General features: G+C 32.7%; 1 long non-coding RNA gene across 1 annotated transcript; it reads right to left on the reverse strand.

Moving 5' to 3' along the window:
• Positions 1–6237: 6237 nt before the first annotated feature.
• Positions 6238–7928, reverse strand: LOC127713904 (uncharacterized). The gene is made up of 3 exons (XR_007987529.1): positions 7866–7928; positions 7428–7493; positions 6238–6522 (listed from the first exon to the last, which is right to left on the reverse strand). It is a non-coding gene; the product is annotated as an uncharacterized LOC127713904 (long non-coding RNA).
• Positions 7929–15896: the final 7968 nt, after the last annotated feature.

The raw sequence follows: 15896 nt of genomic DNA on the forward strand, positions 1-15896 counted from the left end.
ATATCAGACCCTTTTTTCAGCCCTAGGTCATTATATCAGCCTGAGAGCCGTCATCTTTCTTTGAGTGTTTTGTAATTTTCAGACCTTAAGAGACACTTAAATTACCAGATCAAACACTGATCTGAAAATGGATAACCTGATATCTATCGGATTAGGTATTGCCTGCCACTTCTACCCAGAGGTAAAGCAGCCACAAGCTTGGAAACTCATGGTAGTAACAAAAAGTAACCAAGCCCTGAGACGTCCAGTTAAACAGCAAAAGAAGATCATGTTTTAGTTGACTTTTGATTTGACAATTTCATATTTGTGCTAAAACACTTGATGTTGAAGGAAAACTATATAATGTATTGTTAATATGACAATTAATTATAACAATGTTTAATGCATTAATGTTCTGACTGTAATTATCTTTTTTACCATCAGATTAAAATTATATAGTTTAATGAATATTATCTACTAGTATTATTAAATTATAACACATATCACTTTCGTTTCTTATGAAACTTTCAAAAATTGCTGTTGCTTCAGAAAATAACTTTAAATATTACATTTATTATTCATGTTATGTTTAGAAAAAAAACATACAAACCTGAATAAAATAAATAAAAACAAATAAAAAAAAACAAAAAAAAAGAAAAAATATACAAAAATCAAAACATTGAAAAAAACAAACATAAAAAAAAACAAATTAAAAAGAAACACATACAAAAATGAATAAATACAAATAAAAATTTCCACCAAAAGAAAAAATAAATAAAATTAAAACAAAAAAAATAAGAATAAATAAATTTAAAGCCAAAAAAGTAAACAAAATTGTATTATACAATTTCAAGAATATGTTAAAATGTAAATTTTAAAAGAATCATTAGTTACCTGTACAGGTAAATTTCACCCCAATAAATGGCCAACATCTCAAGATTGAATATCCCAATTAATGGTTACCATATGAAGGTGACCATACAAGAGGGTGGACATAACTAAGAGGATGTCACAGGTTGTACAGAACCTTCTACAGTTATATGGGAAAGACAATCAAATCTGCAGCACGCTGGGAAAGCACCGACTGTTGTTTCTCCTTCACATCGTCTGTTAGGACGTATCGGTCAGAATACCGATTCATTTGGCCGTAAATATTGCAACTTGTCTTTCACTCTATGTCCATTGTCCACTTTGGCGGAAATATACTTTGTCTTCTTGACTAGTTAATATTTGTTAATAATGGATAACTTGTCAAAATATTTCAAAATCGTCACCACAGACGTTAACCTAAATTTGATCCTGATATAGCTGGTCATTTTCTCTAGCAGAAGAATATATTTGAATAAAATGCAAGACATAACTTATCCTTGATAATCATAGGTCTGTTCTATGTTCCTTTGGAATTTCAACCAAAGATGAAATACTGTATCTTCCATCACTGTATTGGATACCTAAACTGCATTAGTGTCTTTACAAACAACGGTATATTGCTGGGTCTTCCAAGTGCTCCACGAAACCGGTTTCTAAATTATTAACATCAATTGTATAAGCAATTAAAGCAGGGCTTCAAAGTTATTGTGAAACTGTCTATTCTAGAGGTGGCGTGAATCAGATTTGGATACTTCATACAGGAACTTCTTAGAAAGAAAGATAAAAAGTTAGCAATATCCTTTAACAACTTCACGTTCCGCTATATAGATGAGTTTATCTCACTTAATAATACAAAATTTGGTGACTATGTTGAACGAATCTATCCCATCGAACTATAGACGACAAAAGATACTACAGATACAGTTATGTCTCATATCTTGAATTACATCTAGAAATTTACAATGAGGGTCGGTTAAAAACAAAACTTTAAGACATAAGAGATGATTTCAGCTTCCCAATTGGGAACTTTCCATTTCTATGTAGCAATATTCCAGCAGCGCCTGCATACGGAGTATATATCTCCCAATTGAAACGATATTCCCGGGCTTGTATTTCCTATCATGATTTCCTTGGTAGAGGGTGACTGATCACAAGGAAGCTATTAAACCAAGAGTTTCAAATGGCAAAGTTGAAATCATCCCTTCGTAAATTTTACGGACGCCATCACCAGTTGGTTGACCGTTATGGAATAAGCGTTTCACAGATGATATCCGATATGTTCTTTATGTCGTAACTACAATACCCTTCCCTTTCACCGGATTTGTAATACCTTCCGGAGCAACTGAGACCACCCCCATTTTTTGGTGGGGTTCGTGTTACTTAGTCTTTAGTTATGTTGTGTCTTTTGTGCTGCTGTTTGTCTGTTCGCCTTTTTCTTTTTTGGCCATGGCGTTGTCAGTTTGTTTTCGATCTGTGACTTTGACTGTCACTCTGTTATCTTTCGCCCCTCTTGTAAATCAGCAGCATGACTTCCGGTTTGATGGCTGCTGTCACTTCTATTATTTATCACTGAAGAAGTAATCCAAAATCCTATAGTTAAAGATGTTGGAACTTTATTATGGTACTAGTATTCAAATCAGGTCCTATTGATAATGATGGCATTCCGATTTACTTGAACAGATGATTAATCATGTCAAACATATCAATTATCAACTAACAAGAGGCGTAAAATCTCAAATCATCTGATATCATGACAGTTTCTACTCGAGAAAGCAAACCTCCATCAAAATATGTGGACTGCATAGTTGAAAATGATTTATATATAACATATTTAAAGATAAAAAAACAAAGAACTAGTTCCACATGAATCGCCCGTAACCCATTTACAGAATGAATAAGAATAAGAATAGTTGTATTTGTCAATCAAGACGCCCATGAAGAGCAGAATAATTAATACAAATTGTGATATATACATACGATTATCATTGATTTTGTTGATATCAGTGATGAAAAAATTTTTTTTTTAAATAATTGTTATGGTCTATAAAGGACTTAAAATGATATATATAATGTCCAATGTCAGTGACCAAATTTTTTGGATATATATGCACAACCCAGTCTTCTTTGTTATTATAGACTGAATAATTTATATCTAATAAAAATAACATATATTATAATAATTTTAAAGAATTTGACATCTTATTACAACTAGACATTTCTAGAGTTAGTAAGGTTTTTTTTTCTCACATTCTAAATCAGAAATTAGGTATTGCAATTTATGAACATATTTATCTTTACATGACATAAACCAAATAAATTTTGACTTTAAATCAATGTTTTTAAGTTGACATATTTTTTTTTAAGTTCTAAAATTACATCTTTTCATTTGTTTTTTAAAATTGGGCACTGTAATAAAAAATGTTTTTCATCCTCTATATCTCTTTTACATAATTAACATATTCTCTCTTGTACCTGATACATGATGGCAGAATCAATAAATTCACGTTCAGTACAGTGCCCTCGAGAATCGATTAATAGAAAAATGCTATCATACAATACTTTGGTCCCGGTAAAAAACTACATCGGTGAAAGATGGTGCTGTTATAAAAATTGTATGCGATTTCGAAAATGACAAAAACTGCTCACTAACTGTAAACTTCTATAAAACAGGCTCTGTTGTGAAACAAAAAGTAAAATCACAAAAATACTGAACACCGAGGAAAATTCAAACGGAAAGTCCCTTATCAAATGATAAAACACATCAAACGAATTGACATCAACTGTCATATTCCTGACTTGGTACAGACATTTTCAAATGTAGAAAATGGTGGATTGAACCTGGTTTTATAGCGCTAAACCTCTCACTTGTATGACAGTAGCATCAAGTTCCATTATATTTACATCGATGCGTGAACAAAACAAGACAAAATAGGTAAAATAGTCAAAATATGGGTATAGCAGTCATCAATGTGTCTCAATCTCTAAAAAGACAAATATTTAACAAAAAAAGCATCTATCTAATAAAATATCAAATAATTTTGTCGTTCAAAGTATTTAAAAAATAATATAATTCTACATGGGGAATGGTGGTGTACAGGGTTTAAATATCAAAGTTATGTTAGAACTAATTTCAGAAACAGACCGAGGTTTAAAATTATCCAGAAGTTCTTTAAAAATTTTAAGAATCCACATATGGTCAATACCATTACGAGAGTAAAATAAATTAGTCGTTCAAAGTATTTTCAAATCTATAATAGAACAATAACATAGTGACATGTGCTGTGAATCTAAACTGGACCTCTGTTCTGTTCACCTATCGCTACACTGACAACAGTACGGCCTAAATCCCGTGGTCAGATTTAATAATTCGACGAGACTAGTTCATCATGTGCTATGTTTATTATATAGTATACTGATAGGAACACAAACGAGAAATTAGCACATTTAAAACCCTACTGAGTTCTGAAGGGAATGAAAGATACTGGCTCATTTTGTCAAGAACATGATAACAGACATCTTCCATTTAAAAGTGCACCAACAACTACATTGAAAATATTTGTTTTTGTTAACTCTTTTCTACTAGCTTTTTTTGGCAAATTAGTAGAAAATAAGGTACAAAATCAAAATATGCAAAAAGAAAGTTTATTCCCCTAATAATAATCTTTTATTAAACAAATAAAAAAAAATTGTTCCTAATGTCATTTTTGACAGACATTTTGACGGAATTTATGACATAAGCAACAAATATAAATAAACATTTATGCCATAAAACTCTGATAGTTTTGCTTAAAGTTGAGTTTAGTTGTTTTTTACTTCTATAGATAAGCTATATAACAATGCATCATACATAGAGATTTTATTACAAGAGAAAAAAATAGATTTTTGTATTTTGATGTCATTTTTTGACTGACAAATGTAGTGCTAATGTCAGCATTTGACGGACTATTAGTTGCTAACATAAAATTCTGACGGAATATTTTTTGCTAACTTAAAGTTTTGACAGAACAATATTCACTAACATAAAATGTGGACAGATTGATATTTGCTAACATAAATATTTGACGGAATGCCCTTTGCTAACATAAAAGTTTTACAAATTTATGCTATTTGCAAGCATAAAATTTGACAGAAAGCTATTTGATACATGTACCAACAATTCTAATAAAATCATGCTATCGATTTGCCAACATGAAGTTTTGACAGAAACAGACACCTCCTGTTAAGATCAAACAAGTATTTAATGGTATAATAAGTAAAATGAAACCAATTAAGGAAGGGTACACAGCCAAAGGGTCAAAAAGAAGGTTGTGCTGATGCGGAGTAAAGCAATCAGCAATCAATCAATCAAAAAGAAGGAAAAACAAAGGACAAAGACAATCTCAGGGACAATAAACATATACAACAACAACCAATTGACACTCAATACTAAAGAACTAAAGACAAAGACCCTGTAAAAACGGGGTGGCCTCAGGTTCTCTGGAAGGTTAAGCAGGGTCTGCTTCTTGCAAGACACTCCCCTTTTTTCTCATGAAGGTCATTTTTAGGAACATATATCTACAAAAATTGGAGAAAGTTTGATGTCATTCTGGACACAGGCATCCCATAGCAAACAACCAATTAGTGATGATGTCCATAGATGATTGGCCATTATATTTATTATACTTATGCTATATTTCATTACTATTCCATGTATCTATTTCGGTTTTTGTTTTTGTTTTATATCATGGAATAAAATAACTTAATTTGCTAGTATTAATAAAGAAGTTTCTGCAACTCATTTCACAAAAAATCTTACGAGAAAAAGTACTCGTAAGTCGTGAACATTTCAGTATAACTTGCAATCAATTTTAGTCGTAAGACCTTTTTGGGAAAAGAGCACCTGGTCTGAAAAAGCTTGTTAAATGTTTCGGTCAAATCTTCCTCACAATCACTGGTAACTAAAATAAATATCAAGTAGTCGCAAGTTTTTAGCCAATAATACATATATTCTAATTTTTTTTTCAGAACAAGATCTACACAGTTTGCATTGAATCCAATTTAATAATATCATTATAACAAAAAATATTGACAGAAATTTGTTTTCTTCATAGTTCATGTAGTTAGTCCAAGATCTTCTGAGGCCCATTCTTGAAAACATCACCTTAAAAGAAAAAAATGTATTGACTAAAATAATTTGCATTTATAACACTATATTTATAAAAATTAATATCATTGATAATACACAATATATAATTTGTCACTTGTTTTATAATTATCTAAACAGGCACAGTAACAACATGGAAGCAATATGCAATTTACTATAACACCTTATCTGCAATAGATAAAGCTAGCATTAGAACTATGGTTGCTACATGTACAACATTGGTTAAATTTACATGTATAGTAATGTGCTACTCTACTGATTAATCAATGATTTTGTGAACATATAGACAAAACTAGTTTATCCCCTCAACATATTTCTGTGCTTGTCAAAAGTCAGAAGCCTTGTCAATGACTATCAGTCAAGTACCTACCACTGAATATGTAGAACAGGTGATGGCCTTCTATTTTAATATCAGGCGGGTCCACAGTTCTGAGAACATCCGTGGCAGCAACAGTATACAGTGTCTGTCCATCCATCCATTTTCCTTCTTTATAGTATTTGTAATAATGTATCCATGGCCATTCAGAAATCTTTAAGAACAAAATTTGAAATAAATGAACAGAAAATATTGGAAAGACTACTTAGAAATGACAGCCAGTTGTGTGTATATATATATATATTCAGTAGTGAAAATAAAATGGTGTGAATATACAAGCTTTTCTTTACAATTTATATACTGAAATTTCTGTATACTCCAGTTACACTTGTTAAGAGAGATTTATTTTATTTTTTTATTTTTTAACTTCAGACTATATGATATTTATATAATTCTCCTACTACATTTGTACTTGCATAACTAATTATTTGAATTAATCTGCTTTTTTTTAAACATGAACTAAAAACATAAAAGTTTTGTTCTTCAAACTGAAAGTTTATGCTTGCAACATAGCACATATTGAACACGAGAGATGATTATTGTCTGACAATACCAAAATTGTGTAAAACCCCAAAACAGTAAATGAAGGGACATATCTAGAGCTAATGTAATGGTTCACATAACACACTCCCTATGAACATAAGAAAAGCACTGAAAGTAAAGGAACAGTTCCCTGATAATGAATGTATTGATAGGATTTTTGAGGTGACACAGTGTTCAATTATACACTGTGTACCAGTATATTTTCGAGAATAATCATCTCATGGTGTACTGTGAATAAAACAAAACAGAAATAACAAGAAAATTGTTCATGAACTCAACTTACTACTGCTGGAATAATACTATCTCCAAACTTGACAGCCAAGTTTGTACCATTATTAAAATGTCTGTTAAAAACATTGAGAACAAGTTGAAAGTGTTGGATTACATCCTGATTAAGCAAGTGTCTGAAATAAATGCTATTTCATTTTTCATTAAAAAATTTAATTTTTTAATTTTTACTTGTTTATCACATATACATGTATGTATACCAATGTTGAGAATATCACTTATACATACCTTGTTGGAACATCTTGAACATTGTTTTCTGTAACAATGTTTGACTCTTCTGTGTTTTCATGATGCCTGTAAACATGAAACAAAAATTATTAACTTGAGTATGCCAGATGTTTTACACTGGGCAATACAATTCTAATCAGTACAATGAATATAAAATTATGATTAATAAACATCACTGCCGTAACATTTACTTTGAACAGTAATCAAAATTTCTGTCATACTTGAGCCTTGATGAATGTAATTTGCATGCATATAAGGTGGTATACATACAGAAGTGTATATTTGAAAATGGGTTCCAGTTTTATCATTCATGGCAAAAAAAATCTGTTATTCTCCGAGAAGATTTCAATTAAATGATCATTTGTATTTCAAAATCTCTTTTATCCAATAAAATGAAGCATAAATTTCAAACATAGCGGAAAAGGCATTTAAAGCTACCTTCCTGCTCTGCTGCATGGAGTGGATGGTGCTTTATCCACTATAAGTTCGTCTAGTATGACCTGCTCTTTTTCTCTTTTGTCTGCAGTTTGGAAAAACGTGTCCAGTGCTGAAAGATTGAAGAACAATGTTGAACAAGACTTGCCATGTACTTATTGAGCAATTCATGAGGTCATTTTCAAATATATATGTTGATTTTCCTAACTTCTGATCATGGGTTTACCTGATGAATTTTTAGACAGGAATGTTCGATGTTTTTTAGTGTTTACTGTTTAATGTTTGTCGTTGTGTGTCTTTTGTGTACCTGTTCTTGTAAATTTGTTCTATTACAACACTTTCTCATGTTGACATACATTTGTATCATCTGTATAAAAATATGAGAAATATAGAGATATGGGGTATGACTGCCAATGAGACAACTAGCCACCAGAGTTCAAATAAGTGAATATTTGTAATTATAGGTCACCGTACAGCCTTCAACAATAATAAAACCCCATACCGTATACTCAGTTACTGTGGATTCATTTATTTTCGTGGATACCAATTTTCGTGTATTTGAAGAAAATTTGTATTTTCGTGGATATTTTATTTCGTGGTTTAGCAAAAGTCTGCATACAAGCTTATAGAAAGTTTGTGATTCAGTGAACATTTAAATTTGTTGTTTACCTATACCCTTAAAATTTGGTATCCCATGAATAATAATGAATCCACAGTAGTCACCTATAAAAGGCCCCGTTTGGTATTGGTTTTGTTGTTGGGTTGCTGTCTCATTGAAGTTTACAAAATAAACCCTAGATCTGTTTTTCTTCCTAGTTAACTATATATATAAAGATATCAAACCTGAGAATTCAAGGCTAATATCAAGCAATGGTTTGCCTTCAATATCCTCCAGATGGTCCAGGATTTCAGACACTCCAACATTCCAGTTTTCTTCAGATTCTGACTCCGAGTCCATCACAACATCAATTTCCTGAGTTATGTTGTCCATTGGTAGTATTACCACAAAATGATTTGGTCTCCACAAGTTTCTATCAACATTGCAGCCATGTATGTGAGACCACATAATACAGATTTCATTCTCAAGACTAACCCCAATATCTCTTGGGAAAATGATGCGGTTCAGATCTTCTCGAACCATTCCACTGCCATAAAGGGGATACACTAATCTGACTTTTGATTTTAAAACAGATGCCAAACAAAACATCTGCCAAATCCCCATGTACCTGCCTGGTTTTATTATTTCCATGAGTTCTTTGCGATATAGCCTTCTTTCAACAGCTGGTGTTTAGACTGCAGATGGATCAAATTCATCAGAGTACTGAGCATACAAAGATGTATGGTTTTTGCCAGATATGTGCCCGGAACCCTTGCTAAAAAAATTTGTTATCCATGTATAAATGCTCAAAGGCAATGCCTTCTATTGCTATTCTTACCCGCAATTCAATATGGTGCAAGCCAGTAAATACTGCACCACATCGGGGTAAGCAATTTCCATCACCATAAACTTCTATTGGGTACATATTTACTGCTAAAAATTCTTCTCCCAAAAGTTGCAATGCTGCCTTATCTATTCCACATCGGAGGTTCAGAATTGAAATATGGTGATTGACATTTACTTCAAAGCCCTCTGAGTGTTAGTGAATTTAGGCATTCAGCTTGGAATTCATCAAAGGATGAACAATTTATCAATTTGTATTGCAATTGTATGAATAAAGCATCCCTATCTGATATATGTTCCCTCACATTATTTTGAACTTTTCCAGTGGTTTTAATTTCAGTGTTGTCACATTGTGTTTTTATATCAGAGTTGTTTGTTTTCAAGGGATTTTGTTTCTTCTGAAGGATATCTTTCTTTTGGACTCCATCTTTCTTCTTCATGTTTCCAGTTGGCTTTTTCAATGGTTGTTTTGTTGTTTTATTATCTTTCATTTCATTTTTCATAATCTGTGGCACCTTTTTCTTTTTTTCTAAATTATCTGATGAAGCACTGAGAGGTTTGGGTTTTGCTATATTTTAATCTTCATTTTTTTTCCAAACATGTTAAAGTTTGTAAAGTAAATTCTGACACGTATTCCCTGTTAAGACAATTTTGGTAGTCTTTTTGTCTGCAATACTGACAAAAACATGATAGGGTCCTACTCTGTAAAGTATATCGCTCATCTTTAATGTTTAATACTTGGTGAATCTTTCGAGTATTAGGTACAGGTTTCACCTCCGTTTCTGGTTTATTTCTGTTTATGTCTCCTTTCTTTACAAAAAAGAAACTTCTTTTTCCCAGATTCTCGTTCAATTCAAGGTTAGTTTTGCAGTAATTGAACATATCTTTACTGTTGTTAATGATCACCTGGTTCCCTATAATCGCTCTATCAACAGCTCTATTAACAACTCCTGTTTCAGCATCTGAATCTGACTTCCCATGTTCTGAACCAAAGAAATTTCTGTTGATTTCAACAGAGTTTTCCAAAGATAAATCTGCAAACGGGCCTTTAGACTTATATTGACTACTGCAGCCATCAGAGAAGATTACTTTTCGAGTTGGGACATTCCCAGTTTTACCCTCAATGTGTCTATCTACAATAGCAGTGAAGTGCCTAACTGCATGATAATCGTGTATACAATCTTCAGAAATTATGATTGCCGAGTCTCTCACCAATCCAACTTCACTTTGATAGTAAGTTACTATGGGATGCATTGTTATTTGCTCTGGGGAGAAAAAGGCTGATTTAATCTCGTTCTGATAAATTACTCCTCTTTTTTTTCGCAAAGTCCATTATTTGTAGTGTCCAGTTCGGTGGCAAAGTATTTTTTAATGTGCTGAATTGTTTATTTTGCCATTGCGCATTATGCAGGTGTTTGATAAAGGTTGTTCCTTGTGCAGGCTTCATGATGTCTTCTTCTACCATTTCTTTCAATAATGTACCCTTATTTCCAGACTTAGTTACTATAATTCTCTTTACTTTTTTGGTTACGCTGTCTGTTGATTTTTCCCATCTTCTCCACTTCATTACTTTATTTTCAGGGATTTCGTTGTAAAACAGCTGGAGTTTCCTATTGTAGTTATTACATATTGAGCATTCACCATTAATATACTGGGACTTATGAAAGTGCTCATTGTCTGATTTGCTGCATAAAAGTATATCCAAAATATCCTTTTCACACGTTTTCTTTTTGCTGGAATCTTTCACTGTCCTGCTCAATACCAACAGTTTGTATCTGATGTTGACACAGTAAACACAGGCACAATACTCCCTGTGACTGGCTGCAAGTTTACGTACATTTTTAGGCCGTAGAGCTGCAAATTTTCCTAGACTAACAGGCTTTGCATGATTTTCTGCCAAGTATTTTGAATGAGCTGCTTTCACGGAAATTTGCATACCATACCCAGGGCCATCTTTGGTAGCAAATCTTTTTTGTGGTAGTATCCTTGCGATATCTTCTCTTTTGTAAAAGTTCTGTATAACCTCTTTACCCACTGTGGTACCTTTCTGTTTCCCCATCTTTGAAATAACTCTGGTGATTGTTCTCCTATTAAGTGCCAATTGTTTACTCAAAAATCTTTTGCTTTCATGAACAAAGGACTTTGCAATTGTTTTGAGGGCACTTTTGCCTTCTGAAGATGCCTTGATGTCTGTAGGTATGCCATTTAATCTAGTTTTACCAGATTTGATACCTATTTTTTCCATAGATCTTCTCTTCATTGGTGTGGCGTTTTCCACTAAATTCTTGACAATTTTGGCAAATTTTACAGGTGTATTAGGCAATGCAGTCCTTATCTTTGTTGTTACATTCCATTCAGTTTGTTTTGAACTGAATGCATTTCCTTGCTGATCTTGCATGAGTTTGCCTTTTTTATTGATCTTTGAATCAGCGTCTTCCCTTTTCTGTTTTCTTTTTGCAGCTTTCTTTTCTCTGTCTTTTTTTCGGATCCACATCATTTTCTGGTATGACATATTACTCCTTTCTAATCTTTTTTTATCTCTATTGTATTGCTGACGACTTTTTATTGCATTCCTGGTTTGCGTATCAGTAACTTTCTCTTTTTTCTTGGGTTTCCAGTTTACATTCTCTGATTTCTTTCTTTCTATGTACTGAGTTTGCCTTTGCCTTTGTTGTTCTAATTGTCGATGTTTTTTTTTTTGCTTCATCAGATGGTTTTTTTTTCATCAATTCTTTTTTTTTAGATTTTCTCTATTCTTTTTGGCTCTTTCACGTTGTTTTTCCAGATATTCTGAATATTTTAGAGGATTTTCTTCTTTAAGTTTTTTCCTATATTGAGCAGATCTACTTTTAACTTGATCCGCCATGTCAAAGAACTACCTAAAAAATATATGCAGGTGTAGAATGTTGGTCTCTGACCAGTCTAGAGTTGTCTCATTGGCAACCATACCACATCTTATTTTTATAAATGTATAGAACGTGGTGTTTCATCTCATCAATCAATCAACCCTACAACTTTATTTATTTTAGGCATTTTGGAACCCAACATTTTAATTAAGTATTCCAAATTGCCTTGAAGGCTTGATATATTTTTATCATATTTAATTCTGGTTTCCGTCGATTCATGGTATCCAACTGTCCAATGCAGGGTATTGACATTATTATTATTGCGCACATTCCATTTACTTTCAGATTGTTTGAAGTACCATCAAATTTGTCAAAAGTGAATATCGTTTTGACCATTTATATCTTTAAGTCTGTTAGAAGAAAATGACCGTCTGTCATATTATAACGATAGCAAAAGAATTTCTGACGAATGAATGAGTAATGTCCGTTAAAATGTGACGATCGCAAAAAAAAAATCTGTCAAAATTTGACGATCGGAAAATAAAGATCTGTCAAAATTTGACGATCGCAATCACAAATTATCGAGGGGTTATTGCCACAACCCAGTAACAGAAAAAAATAAAAAAAATGATTTTGTTTGCAACATATTTGCCATCGCGATTCTTGAATTCTCTCAATTTCTTGTTTGATTTGGCCAATTAAAAGTATTTTTAATTACTAAAACATCAATCATGTATCTTATTATAATCAGAGTAAAAAATGCATCAATCATTTATCTAATAATAGCATATTGAGCCAACACAATTATAATTATTTAATTATAAATTGTATTGCCACATTATATTTTCTCAAGATACTTTGTGTTGAAATTTTTTTTCCTAATTATTATTGTAAAAATGACATGCAACAACATGGTAATAAACGATATATGTTTGATGCTTTAATGATAATAATTTGTAAATGAATTCTTATCATGCCACAATCTGTGTAACTACAGTTAAGTGGTTGCAGATGTTTTGTTAATCATGAAATGCAGTGTATGAAATCCAATAAATCTTGATAATATTTTGAGTCTTTATCACATATGTAAACAAAAATACTTTCTAGAGCTGAAACAAAGTATCATCTTTCAAAATCTACTGTAATTTCCCAAGAACGTGTACACGAGGAAAAGAAAACAATAGTATAAATGTGTATCTTATTTGATATTCATGATATGGTAAGTGAATTTATTTTATTATTAATTAAAAGATCAATTATAATTATTTTCATGCTAAGTTTTTAACTTTTAATATCATTAGTTATTTTCATATATATTTAGCGATAATTATTGAAACAAATTACCCCTTTTCTAGAATAACAAACCTGAGACATTGTAAGAAACTGTTTCTATATTTCTGAATAATTTTAAACTTGTATGAAAAACATATAGTAGCTTTTAGATCTAATTTTTCAGGTGATATTCAGCAGCGCATGACAATTATTTCTGGCAGTATAAACAAGAAGTCTCTCAAGGTAGGCACATTTTGAAAATCAAATATTTATGCCCCTATTTTTTTAAAGGATAATAGCCTGATACTAATTTATTTCTTCTAAACCATGAACATTTTAGCAAAAAAAACTTTTGTGCAGTACTTCCCCCTTTACAGACACACTACATTCAATACAACTTGATAACAATTGCATGAATGTTTTGGTACACTTAATCAATATATATCTTAGACAAAGGCATGACACGAGTGAACCTCTGATCAATGTACAGAAAAGGGAATGGAAATAAATGTAAATGAAAAAAAACTTAACACATTCTGATACATTTAAGAATTGGAACAGCGCTTTGGTGCCATAATATGCAAACATGAAATGAAATGCAACACATAGAAAATATTGACAACATCTTAAAACGAAAGTTTATGTAAAAGTATATATTGTGTTTTATGTTTTCCTGCCTTTGTGACCACTAGGTAGTTTTATAGTACATGTTAATGGGGGAGAGTATAGTAAATGTAATGATATTTTATTTCAGAATGGATTATGAATGGTCTTCAGATGAAGATTGGTTAGACAAAACAGACGAGCAAAATCAGAATACACATCCAGAGAGGACAGTACAGAAAACCCCTGGAGCAGAGACCAATACAGAGATGGCAGAACAAAACAACTCTGAAACAGAGACACATACAGATTCGTCAATAAATGATATCACAGAGACAGAGATACAAACAGAGGTGGAAGTACCTGCGAACCTGGAAACAGAGACACACAGCGAGTCAGCAGTACAAGAAAAAACAAAGACACATACAAAGGTTGCAATTCATGATAACCCCGGAATAAAGACAAATACAGATATAGTAGAACATGAAACCTCTGAAATAGAAGCACATACAGAAGGGGTAAGTCATGATAATGTCAAAACAGAAACACATACAGAGGTGACAATTAATGACAACGCCGTAACAGAGACACACACAGAGGTGGCAATAAATGATAACGCCAAAACAGAGACACATACAGAGGTGGCAATAAATGATAACGCCGTAACAGATGCACACACAGAGGTGTCAATAAATGATAACGCCGAAACAGAGACACACACAGAGGTGGCAATCAATGATAACGCAGAAAAAGAGACACAGTCAGAGGTGGTAATACATGATAACGCAGAAAAAGAGACACATACAGAGGTACCAATAAATGATAACGCAGAAAAAGAGACACAGTCAGAGGTGGTAATACATGATAACGCTGAAACAGAGATACATACAGAGGTGGTTATTCATGATAACGCCGTAACAGAGACACACACAGAGGTGGCAATCAATGATAACGCCGCAACAGAGACACAGTCAGAGTGCCAATAAATGATAACGCAGAAAAAGAGACACATACAGAGGTGGCAATAAATGATAACGCCGAAATAGAGGCACACACAGAGGTGGCAATCAATGATAACGCCGTAACAGAGACACAGTCAGAGGTACCAATAAATGATAACGCAGAAAAAGAGACACATACAGAGGTGGCATTAAATGATAACGCCGAAACAGAGGCACACACAGAGGTGGCAATAAATGATAACGCCGTAACAGAGACACATACAGAGGTGGCAATTAATGATAACGCCGCAACAGAGACACACACAGAGGTAGTAATAAATGATAAATCCGTAACAGAGACACATACAGAGGTGCCAATAAATGATAACGCCGAAACAGAGACGCATACAGAGGTGGTTATTCATGATAACGCCGAAACAGAGACAGATAAAGAGGCACTGGTTGAGGCAGAGGTAAACTATAAGCCTGATATAAACAAACATATCAAACAAATATATCAGAATATTTATAAAAGAAACGAGCTTGATGATGAGAGCAGTGATGATGACAAACCGCTTGCGTACATTCAGAAAAAAGGCCTGGGCGTCAGGTTTGATGTTGATGGCGATTTAGAATCCATAGTAGACAGCGAAGAATCCTACAAATTTACAAAGGAAGATATGAATTCTTCAGACTCCAACCTGTCTCATTTTACATCTGAGGAGGACAATACTGATTCAGACAATTCAATCTTTAACAAAACTTCAGTCAAATCAAAGCTAGGAAAGAGAAACATATCAAAGAAAGAAAAAGGTCAGAAGACAAATAAGATAAAAAAACGGAAGAAAGAAGTAAAGGTCAGTAGTATTACCATTGAGAATGAAGGAGTTTCAACGACAAGGACAGCCAATATTGTCCATCAAATTCCTAT

This window comes from Mytilus californianus, unplaced genomic scaffold (assembly GCF_021869535.1).
Source record: "Mytilus californianus isolate M0D057914Y unplaced genomic scaffold, xbMytCali1.0.p SCAF_87, whole genome shotgun sequence".
NCBI lineage: Eukaryota > Metazoa > Mollusca > Bivalvia > Mytilida > Mytilidae > Mytilus > Mytilus californianus.